This window comes from Triturus cristatus, chromosome 7 (genome assembly GCF_964204655.1).
Source record: "Triturus cristatus chromosome 7, aTriCri1.1, whole genome shotgun sequence".
NCBI lineage: Eukaryota > Metazoa > Chordata > Amphibia > Caudata > Salamandridae > Triturus > Triturus cristatus.
The window spans coordinates 1,688,833,404-1,688,856,496 of NC_140590.1; the positions used below are offsets into that span (position 1 = coordinate 1,688,833,404).

The window sequence follows — 23,093 nt, forward strand, 5'->3', positions numbered from 1 at the left end:
AGCCGGACGGCTACTGGCGTGGCTAGACAAACGGGAACGCACGAGCCGCTGGGTAGCAGAGCTCTAGCAGGCACCGGGTGTGATAGTAACAGATCCCCAAGCTATAGTAGATACATTGGCACGCCACTACTCTGAGGTTTATTCCCCAGCAGATCTGCCTCCCTACGCTAGCGGAAGACGATTCCAAACTATTGGAGTCTGAGCTCACTACTGAGGAATTAACGTTGGTAATAGGGAACATACAGTTAGGGAAAGCCCTGGGACCAAACAGCATTCCTATCAAACTATTTAAGAAAAGCGCAACTACTCTCACCCCCTATCTATTGGCTATGTACAACGCCAGCTTAGACAAAGGTGAGCTGCCTAAAGATGAGACAACTGCAATGATTGTGGCCATACACAAACCTGGGAAGCCAGCCCGGGGCTGTGCTTCCTAGAGACCCACCTCCCTAATCAACGCAGAAGCCAAGATCTTGGCCAAAGTTTTAGCACATAGACTCACACCCCACCGTGCTACTCTGATTCACCCTGACCAGTCAGGATTCATGCCTGGCAGGAATACAGCCCTAATCCTAAGGCGACTGCAGAGTGTACTAGGCCGTAAACACACGATACAGGAAGAAGCCGTGATATTGTCTCTGGACGCCCGTATGGCTTTTGATACGGTAGAGTGGCCATTCCTATTTGCAGTCCTCACACGGATAGGTTTCGGACCTGTATTCTGCTCTTGGGTAAAATTACTCTATACGAAACCTCTTGCGCATGTAGTGGCGAATGGGCACATCTCTACGGAATTCCCGCTAGGGCGAGGCACAAGACAGGGATGCCCGTTATCGCCGCTGCTTTTTGCACTGGTTTTAGAGCCACTCGCGGCATGGCTACGACAAGACCCGGATACTCGCAGACTCCGCTGGACGGAGAGTTGCGAGGATCGCATATTCCCTATATGATGATGATATCCTCCTGTATCTGGCTTCTCCCTATCGTTCCCTACATAGCATCCTAAATATTTCCGAGACCTATGGAAAGCGATCAGGTTATACCATTAATTGGAGTAAATCCATATTGTATGTCTTGCACGGCCCGCCTCCCAGACTGCCTAAAGGCTGTGCAGTGGAAATAGCAAAGGACAGCTTCAAATATTTGGGGATCCATATCACACCTGACTCGGAGGATTTCATGACATTAAATCTCCTGGAACCGCTGAAGAGATTGCAAGACACCACACACTGGCAGGCCCTGCCACTGACACTTCTGGGCAGGGCAGCACTCTTCAAAATGATGGCACTTTCCTGCTTTTTATATGCCCTACAGAACACCCTATTCTTGGTCCCTGCAGCCTATTTCCAGGCCATTGAGTCGAAGGTGACCAAACTTTTATAGAATGGGAAACCGACCCGAAAAGCGATGACCAAACTATTTTGCTCATGGTATGACAGGGGCATAGCATTACCCAAAATACAAATGGACATCCCAGCTGACCGTAATAAACCAGTGAATACATGTCCCACACACCGATTCGGCCTATCATCTGGACAGACTCACTCTAGGGGTAGAGGGACTTAATCGAGCACTGTACAACACTAACCACCAGAGGGCCTTGGTAGGGCCGACTAAACATACGGTCCATCTCTGGCACACGGTACATAGAAAGTTTGGTTGGAATAAAAAGATCACACAAGCAACACCCCTTTGGGACACCGCCATGTTGGGTACATTGCGAAATAGTAAAGGATTCAAACGGTGGGATGACATGGGGATATCGCATGTAGGCGATCTCTGGGCCAAGTGAAAGGTAATTCATTTGCACAACACCAAGACCAATATAAGATGGCACCTACAGAACTGTTTCGCCATCACCAGATTCGACACGCACTAGAGGCAGCTATTCTGCCTGACACCATCCTTCCAGAGGCTTCCCCCTTGGTAGAGAGGCTATTGACTGAACACATGCATAAAAAAGCCACGTCCTTAACATATCAGAAGCTTATTAATAATCACCCGACCCCACAGTTTCCCTACGGGAAAGATGGCAGGGAGAGGTGAGAGACATGGATGAGACGGACTGTCAGGAGGCACTAGCGTCCCCGAGGGAGGTGGCAATCTCGTCAAAACTACGCTTAGTTCAACTCAAAGTGTTACACTGAATCTACTACACTAGGGTGACGTTATATAAAATGGGGAGGGCAGATATTCAGCTTTGCCTATGACAGTGTGGGGCAACGGGTACATTTTACCATACATTGTGAGAGTGTCCGGAAATTGTAATTTACTGGGAGGCAGTGATGTCTACAATAACGAATGTTAGTGGGGCCCCGGTACCTCTGGAACCTAGGAGATGTCTTTTGAATATCTGGGAAGCCACAGATCTTAACAGTGCAGCACAAATCTGGGTGACACTAGGTATAACCATAGCTAAAACGAATATTGCAAAATAATGGGGAGCGCGAACTAGTCCCACTGTAAGAGATTGGAGTCAGGATATGGATATGGCGATGGTGGCCGAAAGAGCAGTATACATACACAGGGGGTCCCTAAGAAGTGGGAACGGGTGTGGGGAAAGTGGAATACCTTCAGAGGTAATATATGTGCGTCGCCGACTGACGATCTGTCAATGGAACTGTATGATGATTCCAACTGTGTAGACTTAATGCCATAGTGTATAAGGAAGCATGTTACGATGAAGACTGCTACATTGTAAAGTGATTATTGGTCTCACTGTTTTGTAAATCTGATAATGTTTCGTACCAATTCTCAATAAAAAGAATTTTTTTAAAAGTCAGAAACACTTGATTTCTTCATGTTGTGTGCACATTTTCATGCTAATTTCATTTCCAGAGGTGCATTCATATTATGACATTCAAAAGTTCCTTCTCATCATTCTTAACATCAGTCATGTAAATTTGTCAGCACCAATCCATTTTCAAGTTCTCTAATTTCTCAAAGTTTTTACATGAGCTGTAATGAACTAACTTTCCAATCTAATTCAAAATGAGTACTGTACAGTGGTTATTTTAAAGATTTTGTTTTTTACTGAACAATTAATTGACAGTACATACTTTATTTACAATATCTTTGTAATGAAGGTACGTATGCTTATATGTAGTTTTGTGTAAAGTTGTGTGGATAATCTAGTCCCTTGTATAGCCACAACTATATCCCAAAAAATACAATCTGTCTCCCAGATATTAATGTAATCATGTCATTTATTTTCAAGATTCAGAAAAAGAGAATACAAACAAAACTCATTACAAGAAGCAAAAATGAAGAAAATGCACAAGGGCAGGATACTGGGGAGAAATGAACTGAAGAAAGGAAAGGGAAGAATTACAGTGTTTGCACAATAAGCGACATTCTCTACAACACTTGCAAGTGATAAAGAAAGATATTCTTCTAAAAGGCATCTTTCCAAATAAACTTCTGCTATGAATCCAATTCTGAGTACCATGATAATTACGATATTAGTAAAAACAAAAAACATTTGTTATAATTGTCAAAATGTCCCAAATTAGTCATTCCTAATGACAGCCCTGTCAGTCCCCAGCATACAACCGGAAGCTTCCCCTACCGTCATTGCCCAAACTCTGACCGCACCACAAGTGCACATTGTCCAAGTTTGTTGAACCCAAACCCAAGAAAATCTCTGATTACAACCACATACAGATAAAACCTACGTATCATAATTGACAACAGACAGATGAGGAAACTTTGCTTAACTTTTGGAACATGGTAGAATACACCATTATTGAGACAACAAAATGATGTGAACACCCTGGCATTGACACATGAAAAACGTACTTAACATACTCATGTTAAAAATATACGGATTAAACTTCCTAATTAAGGGGGGCGTGGCTTGGCGCCCGGCGAACATGGTGGCGTCTGGGTGAAGCTCTCCGACGTGACTAGGCGGTTCCATGCTTCCAGGTTGTCTTCTGCAAAGAAGTGAGGTGCGGAGGATGTCCAAAGGTCGACGGAACGCATTGTGACCACCCCGGGTCCCGGATGCAGCGAAGAAACAAAGTTATCTTTGGTATGTGACTTTCTCTCTGTGAGACGCGATATCGTGGTAATGGCCGCCATTTTGTGTTTTTACCTGACCAGCGGCGTTCTTCACGTCCGAGGAATTTTTTTGACCTAAAATCATTCAAGCCTCGCTCTTGCAAGCATACTCTGACCTGTGTTTCATTATTGCTTTGCTCCTGGATCCACGAATGGTGCGGTATGTCTATAACTCCCCACACTCGATATATTGAGAAGGTAAAAATCTCTTCAGCGGCCATTTTGAGATTTCTCTGGCATCCTCATGGCGCGAGTTGCACTCTACCTTACCAGGATAAACTGAAGATTCATTATCCTCCACATCATTGCTATTCCAGTCCATACTTGAGCATATATGTCTATTCCTTTCTTTTTCCGGGGATTTACTGCCTCATAGTGTAGTTTTATTATATAGCAGCTGCTGATTGCATAACCTTGATGGTCCTGTTTGCGTTTTATGCCACATCTTTCCACAGTTTTTTCCTTTTTAGGTCTCGGCTAGCGAAGGCTGCGCTTGCGCAGTCTCGCTCGCAAGATTTAATGACTTGGAGAAGAGGGGCTTGAACCCGCCCCTCTTCTCTCCTCTTCTCCATTGGCTGGCCTCTTAAATGTTGGAGAAGAGGTTCGTCTCGCAAAACAGGCCCCGTCCTTTCCGGATTCGGGGGCGTGTTTTTTCGCTACTTTTCGCTGGGCGTGTTTTTCTCTCCTCCAGCCAATGGCAAGAGGAGAGAAAAAGAAAAACACGCCCGAATCCGAAACCGCCGCTGCGTTTCTACGAGGCATTTCTGCTTCACCTCGGAGAAAGGCGGCGGCGTTTTCTCCCCACTCACTACATAATCCCTACGTAACGCAGGGTCAGGTGTCGGGCCCGCTTGTGTGTTTGAATGTTAGTGTAGTCCTTACTGTTTCTCTGGACTCTGCAGCACACCACCGTCCAGCCCGTTTTTTCACTTTTCTTCCATCGCTCTCCCGTGCGCCTTATCTCGTAGCTAACCTCGGGCCGCAGCCCCTTATCATCCGCCATCGGCCTCCACTTTCATTATCCCCTTATTATTGCGATAATCACCAGGGTTATTATTAATAAGAGCCCGGAGGGGGCGGGGGCGCTGAAAGGCCTTCCTTGTCCCTTCTCTCCACGTTTTTTAATCCTGGGCCCTTATCTGAGCTAGAGACAACCTGATCCCTCCATTTTAATTAAAGAGCCACTGGTCAAGAGGGCCGAGAGCTGAGTGATGGGCACTGTGCGCACTTCCGGGGTCCAGGGGCGGACTGTGGTGGGCCCCTGTGTATAACAATGGCTGATGGTTGATTAACGGGCCCCTCGCGCGTGGTGGGTGTAGTTCCGAGTGACAGGCTCTGTGGGTAAGGCGGGTGTAGTCTTGAGTGACAGGCCCTGTGCCTATCAGGAGTCCGGGAGGTGAAGAGCAGGCCTTGGGCGTTGTTGGAGGCCCAGGAGCTCAGGGATGGGTCCAGTATATGCCAAGAGTTCAGAAGCTGAGTAAAAGGTCGTGTAGGTATTGAAGGCCCGTCTTGGGGGGTTGACAGCCCCTGTGCATATCAGGGGTGCGGTAGCTCCGCCACAAGCCTTCAACCTATCGGAGATCTTGGACAAGATAGATGGAGGGGGGTGTACATGTTATAGCTCCTGGGATCAGCTACACACCCTACTCCCAACTCGAGAGAAGGCCGCGTCTAAGAGTTGACTTAAGTGTCCCCCGTTTGCCAGAGATCTGGAAATGAAGTGAGGAGCCATTTGAATATCAGAGACAACGAGTGAGTTCCTCAGAAAATCAGGGCTTTGGACGTGAGGGTCCTGCCACGTCTAGCTAGGGTTCTGGTCTGGGGCTTCAGTGACGCCCTAGGGATTTATAGTGGTTCAAAAGCTGAGGAGCTGGCACTGCGCATAACGGTGCAACACAGTGCCCTATGCCACCCCCTACTGGCACAGCAGTGTACTGCAACAGTGCGTCTGAACGCACTGGATGCTCGCCTTTTATCTCTGCTGCTTGGCGCTGAGGTCCAGCATTGAAAAGCATGGCCCTTGGCCTCCTCCATATGGCTGGTGCACCATATCGTAAATACCAAAATTCCCTTCAGTCCCTGGACCATGCTGTGAAGCTGTAAAGGCAGAAAACACCAAGGAAGAACCTCATCGTCGTAAATGTCCAGAATTCAGATAGAGATCCCACTGAGACCCTCTGACCTGACTGTGAAGGGCTTATATCCATGACGTCACGTCGGAAGAGAGTTGTAAAACCACGACCACAGTGAGTAATTTTTGATACCGTAGCCAAACTGGTGTCTTGTAACCCCAAATCTTGTGTGGTGTAGAATAATAGGGCACCCCCATTGCAGCAGAAAGCCCCTAATCTTTACTAGTTGAAACGGAAAAATGAACCAATTTCGTTCGTGGCCACGCCTTACGATGAGAGTGCCTTGGACCTAAAGGGGTACATTATAAAATGCCGGAACTCTATCACTGAAGCATCATCAAACCTTTATGTAAACACCAAACTCACTCCCCCTGTGCTAATCTTTCAAACCATGCTACCAGCCCCTTCGGGATTCACGGGACAAGCATGCAGCCAGAGGGCTGGGCACGGCCCGAAGGCATAAAGGCTGGGTGATTGCTCGTGGTCACTCGGCGTCAGCAGCCTCTTCCACGACAAAAAAAAGAGCGCCTCCGAAGAGCACATGTAGAGTTTGTGTGCTGTAAACAATTGAAGCCCCATGTAATCACATGCCACCCACACACAGTCCGCGCTGCTCCTCTTCCTGTTACAGGAAATTCATTTTCTGGGATTCCAGCACCTTTCAGTACCACCCATTATTTTAATTTCCTGTTTTAAACACCCATTCCTTACTTTAAAAAAATAATAATTTCGCATTTTATTTTATTCACTTTTGAGAGAGATGTGCAGAGAATCTATGTGTAATCCTATACCATACACAAGAGCAAGGTTTAACTGCTTTGTTTTTGTGACTGGAAGTGCGATAACTTGATGTGAATACCTCAGCGTGAGGCCCATAGGCTTTGTTCAGCTTGGCCGCGAGTGTGTTGTGTGGAGGTGTTCTCTTCAAACATGGCGGCACCCCGATCACGGGTTCTAAGCAGGCTGGGTTGTTTGTCTGGCACTTGCTCGAAGAATTCTTTGTTGGAAGAGCCCAGCTGCTAGACCAGAAACTAATATACTCTGAAAGGTTTCTCAGTTTGACCACATGAGCCGTCTGTCGGCATCTGCGTCAGTGTGTGTGTCTCTCTCTGTGTGTGTGGGGGTGGGTGGCTCTGTGTGTGGGGGTGGCTGTGTGTGTGTGTGGGGGTGGGTGGCTCTGTGTGTGGGTGGCTCTGTGGGTGGGTGGCTCTGTGTGTGGGTGGCTCTGTGTGTGGATGGGTGGCTCTGTGTGTGTGTGTGGGTGGGTGTCTCTGTGGGTGGGTGGCTCTGTGTGTGGGTGGGTGGCTCTGTGTGGGTGCAAATGCAATAGGTCTCGCATTTGAGTGATTAAGCTATTGACATTGTAAATAACAATGCCGTTTCTTTAAATGTTTTAAAAACAAAAACATAAACAAAAATAATGTCATGAGCAATGCCAATAGCTCTAACTTTAACAATGCCGAGACCGTTGCATTGTAAATGCTTGTTACTTTATAGTAATTGGCTTTCAATCACCTTTTTGCTTGAAACGTGAGGCAGTTCTACGATTTATGGGTAGTTCGAAAGGTGCTTTATCCAAACAACCACACCCAAAACAAATCTTTGTCAAGAATTCAAGAATTTTTACTACGTTTTCCAGGTTGGAGAATTTTCTGTTGTCTACATCTCAAACTTCTGTGACAGACATGGATCCCTCTACGGCACTCCATGGCAAATCTGTCACTAAACGTCTAAAACAAAATCCCCCCTCTCCTCCTAAATCGACCTCACCTGTTTCTATGGAATTACTGCTAGAAGAAATTAGGGCCCTTTGACCTTTTATGGAGGAAATTAATACCAAGTTACAAATTCTTACTGACACTTGGTCTCAACTTGATACAAGAGTCACTGCAGTTGAACAGAGTGTCTCCTCCTTTAGAGATATAAGTGCAAACGTTTCTCAGCTTCAATCTCAGGTCTCTGTGCTCCAACGACAGCTTGAGGACCTTGAAAATCATAATAGGAGGAATAATTTGCGTATTTATGGCTTGGCGGAGGGAACTGAGGGGTCAGACTCTATCACCTTTTTTAAATCTTTCCTTCCCAAATTGCTAAACTTGCCAGATGGTACGGCACTCAACATACAAAGAGCTCATAGACTGGGCAGACCTTCTTCAAGCACCTCTTCTTCGCAAAGGCCTAGAGGAGTTATCTTATACTTTCTGGAGTATACAGACCTACAGACACACAGGATTATGTTAAAGTTACTGCCAACAGGCGCAAGGCGTTTCTTGATATGAGACCAGTTTTGAGCTCAATGTGTGCCCGCTATGGTCTTTTCCACCCATGCCTCTTCAAGGTTACTTACAACAACAGAACAACATCTTATGAAGACCCTGTGCGGCTACAAGTTTCATAAACTAAATATTACTTGACTCTTTATATTTGTTGCAACTGCTAAATGTACTAATCTTTGATAAAACGATTGTTTAGATCCCTCCGTTCTTTATTATGTACTTCATGTCTGTTTTTAGATGCATCATTTGCATGTTTTCTAGTTCTTGCTCCCTTTTTATGCGAGTTGTATTACTTAATAACTTAGATAATTTTGTTGTTTTAACTTGCATTCAACGCATGTTTGCTCGTTGGGTACGTTTTCTTTGTTTCTCACATTCATAGTGCATTTTTATTAATTGTCTTAATTTTTGTTGTCCTTCACCTTCACAGATTCTTTTCCTTTATGGCGTGGTCTCCCCCGGTCCTTCGTTGACTGAACCTGGACGTCCCGTTGGTTCCATGTGGTTCCACCCCTCCCCCGTGTTGTTTCACTGATTCTTCTATGTGTAGGTATGTTACTCTTATACATTTCTTTTTTGTTCTCATCTCTTCCATTTTTTCCTTTTTCTCCCTATGCAGACATTTTTTCTTTTCCATTCATCGGTGTTGTCAATACTTTTCCTCTTCTCTTCTCATGCCATTTTACTCTTCATGTTTTTCCGTCCTTCTTTCACCTATTGACTTGGTTCTCCTATCATTGTATCGTTGTATTTGACCTTCATTCTTGGCCTTTGCAACTCGATTTATATGTCCTTCTCTACCCAGTCTTTGATTTAATTATATATTTCCATATTATTTTCTTTCACTCTCTTTATTGCTGGCATATTGATTTGGACTCCTGTTTCTTATTCTTTGATCATTTTGTTTTTAATAACCTATGTCATTAAAACTGATTACATGGAATGTTAAGTGGTTAAATTCTCCCATCAAAAGGTAAAGGGTTCTGACCCACTTGGCTAAACTAGACGCTGATATTGTATTCTTACAAGAAACTCACCTCTCGGATGTTGGATCATTAAAATTAAAAAAAGGTTGGGTGGGTGAAGTTTTCTATTCTCCAGATGATGGTAAACGTAATGGAGTAATGCTACTCTGTCGTAAATCCCTCTCGTTCATACTCGTGTCCCAAGAATCAGATGATGATGGTAGATGGTTGAATGTTAAATTGTCACTGAAGGGTGGTTACAGTCTCTCTTCTTAACGTTTATGCCCCTACATGTGGTGAACCTTCTTTTTGGCCCAAATTGGCTAAGCAAATTTCTCATCGCATGGAAGACAATGTCATTCTAGCTGGTGATTGTTATCAGACTTTTGATCCATTTACTGACAGAATTTCCAAAGTCTCTTTTGTTCCTAATAAACCCCACAAGTCTTTTGTTCATACTGTCACTCAACATAAACTCCTGGATGCCTGGCGTCTCTGTAATCCAACTACTAGTGAGTACACTTTTTATTCCCCTTCTCATCACACCCAATCAAGAATTGATTATATATTTGTTTCCCATACCATTTCGCAAACTCTTACAAACGCAGAGATTGGTCCCATTTTATTATCAGACCATGCCCCCGTCTCAATTGGCTTGGAATATTCTGCCTAAAGTTACAGGTCCTAGAAGGTGGTGTTTTAATAATGCTCTCCTCTTAGATCCAAAATGTACTGCCTCCTTCATTACCTTTTTCGACGAGTTTTATTAGATAAATCAGACCCCAACCATGCCTTTCTCAACTTTATGGGATACAGTTAAAGCCTCTGCGAGAGATTTTATAATTGGATTTGTTGCTAAGAAATGAAAAAATGCCCGTAATTTCACCAGAGATCTCCTTCGGGAAATTAAGAGATTGGAGCACTCTTACTACACTTTACACTCGAAAGATAGTCTGACAGCTCTCATTAATTCCAAAATGCAATTTAATAAGAAGTCAACAGAGGATGCCTCACTGTACTTATTAAAATCTAGTGCAAAATTTTACAGGGGTAAAAACAAAGCAGGGAAAATATTGGCTAATTATTTATAAATCAGACATAACAAATTATACATTGAATCAATTTATGATGAACAACCAAATTTAAAATTCAAGGATGACGAAATTTTGGATGAATTCTCCCTCTTTTACAAATCATTATACAACTCCGAAACACAACCCACTGATCACTCCTTGTCACAATTTTTCTCTACCATCCAAAAATCTCATCATACTCTTCCAGACTTATCTCCTCTGGAATCAGATTTATCACAGCAAGGATTATTTAAGGCCCTTCAACACCTTAAAACAGATAAAGCGCCGGGACCGGATGGTTTCACTGTCGAATTTTATCTCCACTTTTCTCAAAATCTCATGCCCAAATTATATTCCCTAATACATTCCTTTAATTTATTAGGTAGCTTTTCAGGTTCCTTCTCAGAAGCACACATTTGCCTCATCCCCAAGGAAGGTAAAGACTCTAAATACTGTAAAAATGATAGGCCTATATCCTTGGTTAATATCGACTACAAAATCTTCTCTAAAGCTTTAGCCATACTGCTAGACTCCTACCTACCGGATATGTTGGGTAAAGAACAATCTGGATTTGTCAAGGGTCGATTTATAACTGACAATACGCGACTTCTCTTCAGTGTTTTGTCTAAATCCTTCCATTTAAAACAACCACTTGCGGCGATCGCGTTGGATGCCGAAAAAGCGTTTGACAGGGTCAAATCGACCTGTTTATTTTATACCCTCAAGTGGTTTGGTTTTGGCCCCAAATTTACTTCCTTGATCTCCCTTCTCTATTCGAATCCCCACGCAGTAGTATGCACCAATGGTTTAATCTCTCCATTCTTTGATTTGGGCAGAGGAGTGCGCCAAGGTTGCCCTCTTTCCCCTTTTCTTTTCAATTTGGCTTTGGAACCCTTTCTCTCTAAATTACGCCAAAATCCCAATTGATATGGTTTTCAGACATCAAATTCCCACATTAAACTTGCAGTTTATGCAGACAATATTTTTCTTTTTTATGTCAAAACTAAATGACTCAATCCCTGCCTTCTTGGCAGAAGTACAAGCGTATTCTACTATCTCCAGTTACAAATTGAATAACGATAAGTGCGAGATCTTGCCTCTAACTAAGTTTATTTTTAAGTCTGACTTGAGTGCTTCTAACTTCACATGGAAACCTAACCACATTAAGTATCTAGGATTACATATTATCCCTTTAATTTCAGACACAGTAGCACTATACATTAATAAATGCACTCAAAAGATCTCAGATCTATCCACTAAATGGCATCCCCTATATTTATCCTTGTGGGGCCATTTGGACACTATGAAGATGATGCTGTCACCCATCATTCTGTATGCCATTCCTCACATTCCGGTGCCTATTCCTGCTAAGTTTTTTTAAAAAGATTAACTCCATCCTTTCCTCCTTCCTGTGGAATAATAAGAAATCTCGAATGTCTCTATTTAAACGTACTCGCCCTAAAACAGAAGGCGGAGTTAATTTTCCCGAATTTCAGACATATCAAAAAGCATTCCTTTTACGTCAAGCTTCTCTTTGGTTGCTAGATTCCACAGCAGACTGTCCTCTTTGGACCACAATTGAGCGCCTCTTCTTATCCTCCTTTTCCTTTCATGAATACCTCTCCTTTTCACGCAAACCACAGACCTTGTCTACTCCCATAATCAAACTGACCTCTAAACTCCTGGAATCTGTTTCTCTACCTACTCATACTACTATGGATTCCTTCCTTAACTCAACAATTTGGCACAACAAAAGCCTGCTTATCCGAAATAAGCCATTCTATTGGAGGACTTGGAGACAAAAAGGATTAATTTGGATCCATCAGTTAATCTCACAATCGAATTTCTTACCCTTTGCTTCACTCCGTCAATCATTCAATTTGCCTGCCTCATTTATCCATAAATACAATTTACTTTAAAAAGTTGTGATGGATAAATATAATCAAATTTCTGCCACACCGGTTGTTTCCACTAACCCGGACCCTTCCTCACAACTACACACTTTGTTAAAAACCATGCCCAAAGCTTCCACAATATATAGTTATGTACAAAGCAAAGACATTGTTAGGCAGAAATCTAATGTAGAAGAGACATGGGAACGAGATTTTATGCTATCCTGGCCAGAGGAGTCTTTATGGAATAATATATGGAGCAAGATTCGTAAATCATCCAGAGCTGCTAATATAACACAAACTTTATTTTTTGTTTACAATAGACACCAAGCGCTTTAAGTAAAAGACTTACCAATGTACCTGATGCCTGTTGGACATGTTCCTCCCCAAATGCTGATTTATTTCATATGATTTTCTCTTGTCCAATTGTACATAATTTCTGGAAACAAGTGCGGTCTCAAATTAACCTGATTTTTGGAACTAAGCTCTCTTTTTCCTTCAACAATGTTTTCTTAGGAAGTCTCTCATCTTGCTGGGACAATGTTACGCTTTATGTTAAAATTATTGATCTGTTATTAGCGGTTGCATTTCACTCAACAAATCACTGCAAATTGGAAATATTTTACAAAAATCTCTTATAGGTCATGGTGGTATAATGTTTGCCATAATCACAGGTTAGACACAGCTTATGTGCATCCTCTACATATGGCAACGAAACGTCTGGATTTGTGGGCACCCGTCACAATTTACCTTGACACAAATGCCAATAGATGTTCCCAGCTGCAATCATCTCGACTAGAAGTTCTTAAATCCCCTTGAACCCCCTAAATGTTCCTAGATTATTGGATATTCCAATGTTTTTCATGATATTTTTCTGTTGTTTTATTCTTTTGTCTTTTATTCATGAGTCCAATTCATATAACCGTATTACAGAAAATTCTATTGTAGTGACATGAGTTTAAAACTGAACTGTGTATTGACACCTTTATTTTTATTTATAAAAAAAATTCTGAACTTATAAACCTTCCTAATTAAATAAAAAACATTGTTTAAATAGCTAAATTCGGATGAAATAGCCATTGCCTTCCTAAAGACATCTACCTACTATCAAATGAAATATGCAAATTACACTCACCCCCTTTACTCATTATAATTCTACTACATGGGACCCTCCAAGTCCAAATCAGTGACAATTTTATCTAGAAAATGACTGTAATTCAAGTTGGACTGCATATATAGGGATAAAGGAGGAATATTAAAATGAAGCTTGAAAACCGACCTGTTACACTATACTATATTTAGGGCCCAAATGATAACGAGGAAATATCTGGTGAGACACACTTCCGATTTCTTTTAGATAATACAAAAGGTAGTGTGATACTTAGCGGCGATTTCAGCATGGTATTGGACCTGGAAGTGGATCGATCAGGCATCGATAGAAATATAAGATCCCCACCCATTTTTTTAATAAATGGAATACAGGACCTACATTTTATTGACATCTGGAGGTTCCATAACTTAGATAAAACAGCCTACACGTTCTGCTGAACTCTGTAGGAACTAATTTGAGATTAACCTTTTTTTGTGCTCAGTCAATTGCTTAATACCTTCAAGCTCAAGAGGACCTCAATTATGAAAGACTATGCCATGTGACAATTACATATGACTTAGAATGAAAAGAAGCTTTTCCCACTAGACAATTATAAGTGAATTAAATAGCTTTCTGTTATCCAGTTGTGAGATACACAAAAACAATATTAGCCAACGTTATATTCCTGGAATTATCAATAGAAGACCCTATAACTCCACAGGAGGACTTAGATGCAAGCACAAGGCTACCCAAATACCCATGCTCCCTGTCCAGATGGCTGTATGCATCCTTTTATAAAATATTCAAGAATCTCTTATCTGAGCCCGTAGTCCAAATATTCAGTTAATTTGTGGAAACAGGTGAAGTCACAAAGACAATGACCGGTTCAAAAACGAGTTTGATTTAAAACCTTATAAAAATCGATCTACTTGCAAATCCTACAGGCCTATAGTTGTTTTGGATACAGATGTTAAAGTATACGCAAAATATTTAAACTGCATTTTGACAACATGTGACCCTTGATAACATATCCAGCTGAGTCAGAATTCAAGAAAAACAGGCACGCACTGGACAATATCCAATTAACACTACATTTAAGCAATTCCATTGTGAAGCAAAACACACATCTGCTCCTTCTCTCACTAGATGTGAAGAAAGCATCTGTTTGGATATAATGGGGATTCCTACAAAAAATACTAGTAAAAACTAAGTTAGGCATGAAGATTAGAAAATACATATTAGCCAACATTGTAAGACCATCAACTACTATCAAAGTTAATTACATAAAAAGCCCACTGACAACTCCCTCTAGAGGTGCCCGCCAAGACTGCCCTTTTTCGCTTTTGCAATGGAGCCTCTGACTCTGATATTAACTCTAATATGGACATCACTGGGGAAAAGACTGGAGTTGAAACTTATTAAGTTGCCTTAATTGTGTGTGGCATTTTATACTTCAGTACAAATCCGGACACTCCCTGCTTACTTTGATTCAAGAGCTTCAATAATTCTCTTGGATATTAAGGTTCAAAATAAATTACTTTTTGTCTATTGCGCTGTCAATACCAGACGCCTCACTAACTCTGACAATGGGTTTTACCTGACCTCAGCCCCCCCGGGTACTTAGGAATAAAATAAATGATGCCACTATTCCATCGTAGCTAGTTACCTTATTGAAGGACTTATATCACTGGGGAAAACTAGATATCTTTTGTGTTGTGGACTGGCCAGTATAAAAAGGATATTTTATACTTAGCTTACCCTATTATTCTAAGACGTCACCACTAGAATTCCCCACTGATATCATTAAAGGGATCTGAGTAAGATTGATTTCATGTACATGGGAAAGGATGGACTCCAGAGTATAGATATCAATATTATTCAAATGTAAAAATGAGGGGTGGGGCGGCCGCCCCTTATATGGAGCGATATAATCAATCCACCCAACGTAGACTCCAAATAGATTTTCTATTGTCAACAGCCAAAACTTTGGGTAAAAGTGGAACAAGTATATTTATTAAGCCACTGGAAATTTTAAGATGGATCCCAATTCCACCCTTTTACACTGTAGAGCGGTAGTTAGAAGAGGAGATATGACTACCTACCCATTACAATGTTCCCTATACTATATCATCAAGATTTTGCCCCAGGGATGGAGAGAAAGGTTTCATAACATGACTGGGAATTACTGAAGCAACTCTAGGAGTCCCAACGACAAAGCCTTCAATATAACTATTCCTACAAATATGGAGGATAAAACTCCCATATCCATACAAATATAATCAGACAATTCAGTGGGCAGGGCGGGGAGACAAAAAGCAAGCAGTGACTTGAGACTTAACGACCACTGAATCTTTATTAAAGGAACATAATACAAAGAAGGGAATAACCATGCCTTAGAGACATTGAAGTAATTTAGAAGAAGCACCCAAACCCACATATGCAGTGAAAAAGGGAAACAAAAGAAAGAATGAAAATAAACTATGAAACATAGATTAACGCTTGGACTATGGCAGATTTCTTCCATTTCCAGTCAACAAAAGGAAAATTGCTATAAAGTCCGGATGAGGTGATATTTAACTCCATCTATGTTCGGACCCTCTGCCACCTGTTGGAAGGGATGTTACCAGAAAGGGACAATGGCACACATGCTGTGGCCCTTGAGAAATACACACAATCTGAAACGAGATAATAACATACTATCCATAACATGCATAAAACAGAAGCGTAATCCACTTATTTTAGTCCTGTGTGATACTGGCGATGACTCAGACCCACTCATCACTATGACAGGCAAACTTTTAACCACATGATCCCAGTGGCAAGACTCGTAATAGCGCATAGCTGAAAATTGCACGCCTCCCTCCCAATGAATATATGGTGGTCAAAGGTATGGCCTATCTATACAATGGAAAAACCATTAGTGTAGCCCATAGAAAAATGACTACATTTGAGAAAATCTGTGCACCAATTCAAACGTATCTAAAAAAACGGGGGATGCTACTATAGTGTAGTAGAGTGTACTGGGGTGGCGTGGAGAGCAAAAAAATGATGGATTAAACCCAGATCCTTGTGACTGGGGGTAAATGTTTGCATTCCATCCATCAATTGTTTCTTTTGCATATGTCGCCCTAAGTGGGAAGGGTATGCCCAGACGTGGGTCCCGTGCTCACCACACAACTGGATTCAAACTAGCCTAGCTGATGCAGTGTGCTGCCCTGAAACCGGTCCGAGGATGCTTGTTTCCGGTCCAGGGAGGACCTGGCTTGGCAGTTCTGGCTGGACTGTTCCCACATGGAACAGGGTCAAGACTAATATGCTTCTGGCTGGGTCCAAACTGGGGTGGTGTGGTGAGCAAAAGAATGATGGATTAAACCCAGATCCTTGTGACTTGTGGTGAATGTTTGCATTGTCCAGCATTCCGTCCATCAGTTGTTTCTTTTGCATAGTGTAGGACTGGGACACACATCTACGACACTTCACGGATCAGGAATATGCAACCCTAATTCATCTTTAGAACTGTCCATATCGAATATAGAATGAATACTTAATAGGTGTTTGAGAAATTCGTACATTATTACACTGAAAGGTAAAGTGTAGTCCTACTTTGCAGAGGAGGATAAAGACTATGACATACTGAACAAAAAATAAATATTGATTGAACTATGGATGATGTTTGTTTTGTAGAAAAGGTAAGTGTTTTGATGATAGAAGTACACTTACTGCCCCCACTTAAATGTAACTGTATCTGAGTTACTGCTAAATTAAATTTAGAAAAAAAGAAAAGCAAAAACCGGTGGAAGGAATTCAGATCAAAAATATGATTACAAGATGAAAAATCACCAGTGGGAAGACACTTTAAGGAGAAAAAATGTAACTTATCACAGTATTAAGATGCACTACAAGAAGGCAGAACGGTCTTAGAATACAAAGAAAGAAAGGATGAGACTAAAAAAGCATTTTGTTATGGTATATTATTAGAATTTATAGGCAAACAACAATATACAGAACAGTAGATACTTAAAAAAAGGATAATTTTAAGTGGTAAGATTATTACATATTTATAACAGTTTAGATTGTGAAAATACTATGGATCAAATGACATGATAAGATTCCAAATACAAATAAGCTTCAAAAAGACATATCCATATCCGGCAGAAGGGTAAGTACCTGCTTCAAGAATATTGAGATGAAGGTAACTAATCAAAGGCATAACATAACAGTGCACATAGCGAGACTGGAATAGCTTTGAAAGACTTTGTGGACTTAATAGCAGTAAGAACTATTACAAATTAGTTGCATTTATCATGGGTAAATTCTGTGTTATTGCCTCATATCATAACACATACACCCTACTACAACCGCTGGCTGGGGGTGTTAAGGAAATAAACAGAGTATACCATCAATTTACCAGAGTTCCTTAACGCCCCCCCCCCCCCTTCCTTCCACTTCGCTGTGTATAACAATATTCAGACCTATTGTGTTGGTGGACCTCCGTTGGGTTAAAGGAAGGCCTTGCGTATCCACTTCTTATGCTTGTTTGGTGCTTCACAGTTTGCTTTGAGTGTACTTGGGTTGACTGTGTTTCTTGATTCCTCACTGACTGGAAATCTATTAAACTTTTAGGTATTTAGATCTGCCAATTCTTTAAACTCATAGATAATGAAGAATTTACATTGAGCCTGTGCTTCTTGCAAGTGATCATCCATATAGTCTAGTGCCATTGAGATAGTTTCCATGCCCCACAGGCTGGCCAACCACTTTTGATGTACTGCCCTCCACAGAGTTGTAACAGTTTGCTTCCCTGTGCATAAGGCAAATGATATTGTTTCCCTCTGGGTGATTGTACGGGTTATGTTTATTTTATTTGGTTAGCCTAAGATTACATATGCCGGAAATCAAGGGAATCTGTTTGTGCAAGATCTTCCTCCCAATAGTTTCAGTGGCAGAGTAGGTGGACTAGCATACCTTTTACTTCACAATTCCTCCAGCTGTCTACTGTCTTTGAGGGGGTTCAATTCGTACACGCTTGCTTGTGTATAATACCAATGAGAACATTGGAATGTTGGGAACTTCATTGAAAACAATGGAGTGCTCCCGGCTTCGAATGGCTGGTAGAAGCCCTGAGTTCCAACATTCCGATGTTTGTTCACAGTTGTTGTTGTGAACAAGAAGCCTCACGGAGCCCGAGGGGATTTCAACCCCCTCGGGCTCCATGAGGCCTTTGTTTTACAAATTAGAACATTCTGCCCTCTGTGTGATGTGGTCTCGTTCTTATTATTGTTAGATTCGTCGTTTTTCTAGAGCCGCGCATTTTAAGTCACCCGATATGGGCTGGTTGCCTGGCATCTATTGGGTTAATGGATTAACACAATTTCTATTTAGTTCTCAGGGGTATTTATATTTTTGGGGATTGTGTAACTTTTGAATTACACATGCTAAATTCACTATGTATGTTTATATTTCATTGACAGTCTACTTCCTGAATTTAAGGACTAGTGTGCGTCCTGGGACTCCTTATTTTGGATTCCCTCTTTATACTGATTTAACAAAAGGAATATCCTCTACAGACGCTTCCTCACAGTTTTTCGTCCATGTCATAGGACCTTTATGTGCGCTCTGGGACGGCACACACTTGAGGAACTGCTTATTGAGGTTACGGTGAGACGATCCCATTTACTAGTATGTGTACCTTCTTTTTGGTCTACTTTTGATTTATATTTTATTACTGATGGACATTTCTCATTTATGCCATCTCTCAGAACCCTGGGGAACCACGATAAAGTGTTCGCACGTTATTATACGGCTGTAATATTGATGTGCTGAAAGTGTGGAATATACTTGAGGTGAGGTTTTATGCTTGTTTTTCATTTTACCTCACATTTGTGATATGGGTTAATACTTACCCGATGTTGATTGATACAGTTCCCCTCTGTACAACTTGTGTAGACTTGTACATATAGGTCAAGCTCTTGCAGATTTGAGTGTATTTGTTTACCCTTTGTCTATGGTATATGATTCTACCTAAGTTACCTTGATCATCTCTTGGTGCTTATCATTTGTTTTGTCACCGATCTGTCCCCATATCAGATTTGATTGGATTACACTTATGGGAAGATCCAATTTTGGAGACGTCGTATATTGACGAAAATCGGATTTGTTCTTAGGTTGTATATGCCCTGTTATACTACGAGTAAGGTGAGACAATTTCTCACGCTATCGGGTCCCGCTTTTTGCAAACCTTGGTGTCCTCTATAACACTTTCGTATCTGCACTTACCATAATATTGGCTTTTCTTTCCACTTCTATCCCCCTTTCCTTTTTCCTTTTAATTCTTTTTCTCCTGTTTCCCACCTTATTTATATGTATCGATATTTGTATGACTATGTTTGTTAAATACTGTATGTTCTTATGTACAATCCTGGTTTATATGGCCTCTGCTTTTTATCTTTTTAATATTCTATGTGGCACCTTATAACCATGTTACTGCTATCTTAAGGAACGGTGTGTGTTTTTATACACATCTTGGTTTTTGCCTTTTGGGTCATCGCATATGTATTGTCTTTTTGTGTCATTTATATCATTTAATGTATTGTATTGTTTATTTATATGTTTTTTTATCTGTATATTTATGTTGTGTATGTTGTGATTATTACAGCCCTGACGAAGATCCCGTGGCAGTAGGGAACGAAACGCGTTGCCTGTGTGCCGGTTTTAGCCAAACTACGTAAATAAAGAGAAGATTTTTGGATAACGCATGGCTCTTGACTGACTTCACTTAGAGTGCACCTTACTTTCTTGTGGACTTATTCTGCCCTCTAGAGGCAACCTGTATTCTTCCATTTGGTGTAGTCTTCTTTCATCGCTAGGAAGAAATCTGGGCTATTTATGATTGGTGTCTCGGGGGGGGGGGGGGGCTAAGTCCTATTGCGGCAGCCCCCTTTTCCCATGGTGCCAGGGTGGCCTTGGTGATGGTTGATGAGTGTGATCCCCATGACTTATGTGACCTGGGCAGCCATGCCTCCATCCAACTATGCATATCTGCTATTAATTGATTAAGAATACACCAACACATTCCTGTTACTGCTCTGTACTACTCTATGATGTATGGAATCAGGGCTGGCTGGTAATAATTGACCAGGTTAGGGATGCCCAGCCCTCCCTCTTTTCGGCTTCACAGGCAGGTCTTCTTGCCATCTTTGGTTTCTTTCCATCCCAAATAAAAACCTTCACTAAACTTTGTAGATTATTAAGCACCACCTTCGGGGGTTGCAATGGAAGGGTTTGCATCACCAATAGTGTTACATGCATATTAGACATCTTTATTGATTACAATGTTAGTCAATTCAACCAGGAAAGGCCCCTATGTCCCACTATTTTATATATCTTTGGTTTAAGCATAGGCGCTCCATTAAGTTCTTGGAAGCTATCATATCTAACAAAGTATATATTTTAACACACAAGCATTGGACGTTTTTCTTGGTCCGCCACAGTATTAAATGAGTATTTCTCCCAAATTAACTCTACATTGTGTATCAGCTCCAAAATCAGGCAGCGAGCAAGTGTTAGAACCTGAAGATGCTGGACAACAAACAAACTGATGGTGTTCAGTTGTGATGCAGGCCACAAGGTTAGCCATCCCTTGCTCGGTCACTAATATTTTACCTTCGCATTGGATTCCCAGTGTCGGAATGCGGGTCGAAGTGTGTGAGTCAATGGCCTGGAGAAGATATGCCATAGACATATATTGCTTGCCAAGGAGCGACAAGTTCTTTCTCCACTTCAGCTTGCCAAACTGCTCGTCTGCCAGTGTATTCAAGAACACACATTTGTCTGTATGTTCCATGATCTTCATGTTGACTCTGGCCTTGGCCATAGAGTGATGGCTTCTATTCCAGTCACCAGCGAGGGAATCAATGAATATCTCATCATCTATGGGTTCAGACATGGCGGTTGAGCATCACCATCCATTCACTCAAGTCGCATCATTTGGGGGCTCACTCACTGCATGATTGCGTTTTCTGCCTGGCGTATTTTAGTGTAAGTGTTCCACTTTATGCAGGCCAGGCGTTTTTGTCCCTTCATTGGTCACAGAACATTATGCGGTAAGTCATAATTGCAGAGGCCCAAATCAGTGGTCCCTTTTCTTGTCATTACACTTGACAGTCTGTGGGTCCATTGGAGGTGATCCTCGTTTTCCTGACACTTGACAGCAGAGCGTAGGTTGCATTGGCAAGGGTTGCACCCGAACTTTACACCGACTCCCAACTGTTGGAACCTAGTGCTCCCTCATACAACGTTATGTTGTGACTGATGATCCTAGATGCAGATATAGAAGTGGATTTACAATACATTATGTGTGTTTATGTAACATGAATGAGTCGCAAATAATATAGCTGTGTTTGACATAACAAAGCTTTTAAAGTAGACGTGACTAGGCCTTAAATCCATTTGCATTTTGTTGTACATTGTATGTTTTAAAGTGTTTTCTCTTGTCTCTGCCTGTGCAGTTCAAGTAAAAAATGTGCCCCTCAGTATTTTGTAAAATGCCCTTAATTCAAGCAATTTTACATTATTTACAAAGCCTGCACACAATGGAGACTTCGCTCCAGTGTGTCTTCAATCTCCCTGTGGACATATAAGCCAGCATATAAGATGTCCTCTCTGCATGTCCCAGTAACTGAGCTCGCCTTCTGGTGTTGTAATAATGAGCATCTGGCACCCAGGAGGTGTAGTGTTGTTCAATGTAAATAAAAATGCCTGGCTCAGCCAATACCAGCCTCTCCTCCTGTCTTACTGAAAGCCTTTCAGCAAGGGAGTCAGGGAAGATGCAATCTGGCTTGGCCAGAGGAGTGTTTGAAAATGGTCCACAAAGAGTCTGCTTTGCTTGGTCGTAGCTCCTAGTACAAGGATAGAAACTGGCTACATCCAGCCAGCAATTGTCTTTCATCTGGACTTCTGAAGGAGACAGGGGGGCCAGACAGGAGAGGTCCTGGGTCCATGGGCGCTGCTTGCTTGTTGTTCATACCATCACCAGACCTAGGACTTAGGAGAAGGATTAAATCTGCCATTTTACATTAAAGAATATAACTATGTGTGTTTATTTATGCTGCCCTTGCAGAACTACTTGTCCCAAATGACCCAAAAAGCATCAGGGTGTCAGAGAATCTAGGTTCTAAAGAGTTAGCTGTGCCCAAACTGGTGAGGGTCCTGTGGGAGTCCCGGTCAAATGGGTGCCCCTACAAAGGGAGCATAATGACCACTGTAGGTCGAGTCTCAGATACCAATCACCAGGAGGTTGCTCTCTCTTTCCATGATGTTCTTGTCGTGAGCCAAGAATGAAAGAAAAACAGTGACCTTTGATGTAAACAAGGAGAGAGCGAGAGTGACCTTTAATGTGAAGAGGGAGGGAGGGAGGGAGAGAGAGAGAGAGAGAGAGAGAGAGAGAGAGAGAGAGAGAGATCAATACTGACTGCCCTGCTTGTCCAAACTGTGTGATTCTAGGCAAATACTTTATTTCACATAGCCTCCTTTTACCTTATTTTCACATATAAGTGCATTTTAAAATACTTAAGTGCATTTTTAAATATGTATAGTGACTGGCTT

General features: G+C 41.8%; 1 long non-coding RNA gene across 4 annotated transcripts in view; it reads left to right on the plus strand.

The window, feature by feature from the left end:
* Positions 1-22,148, plus strand: part of LOC146812756 (uncharacterized) — a 41,032-nt gene extending 18,884 nt beyond the window's left edge. Inside the window, exons 2-3 of one of the 4 annotated variants that reach the window (XR_014965979.1) lie at positions 8,901-9,020; positions 20,146-22,148. This is a non-coding gene — a long non-coding RNA (uncharacterized LOC146812756). Of the gene's footprint in view, positions 1-8,900; positions 9,021-18,961; positions 19,126-20,145 lie in introns of those variants that run through there. The other 3 variants (XR_014965980.1, XR_014965981.1, XR_014965982.1) reach the window with 3 other exon arrangements.
* Positions 22,149-23,093: the final 945 nt, after the last annotated feature.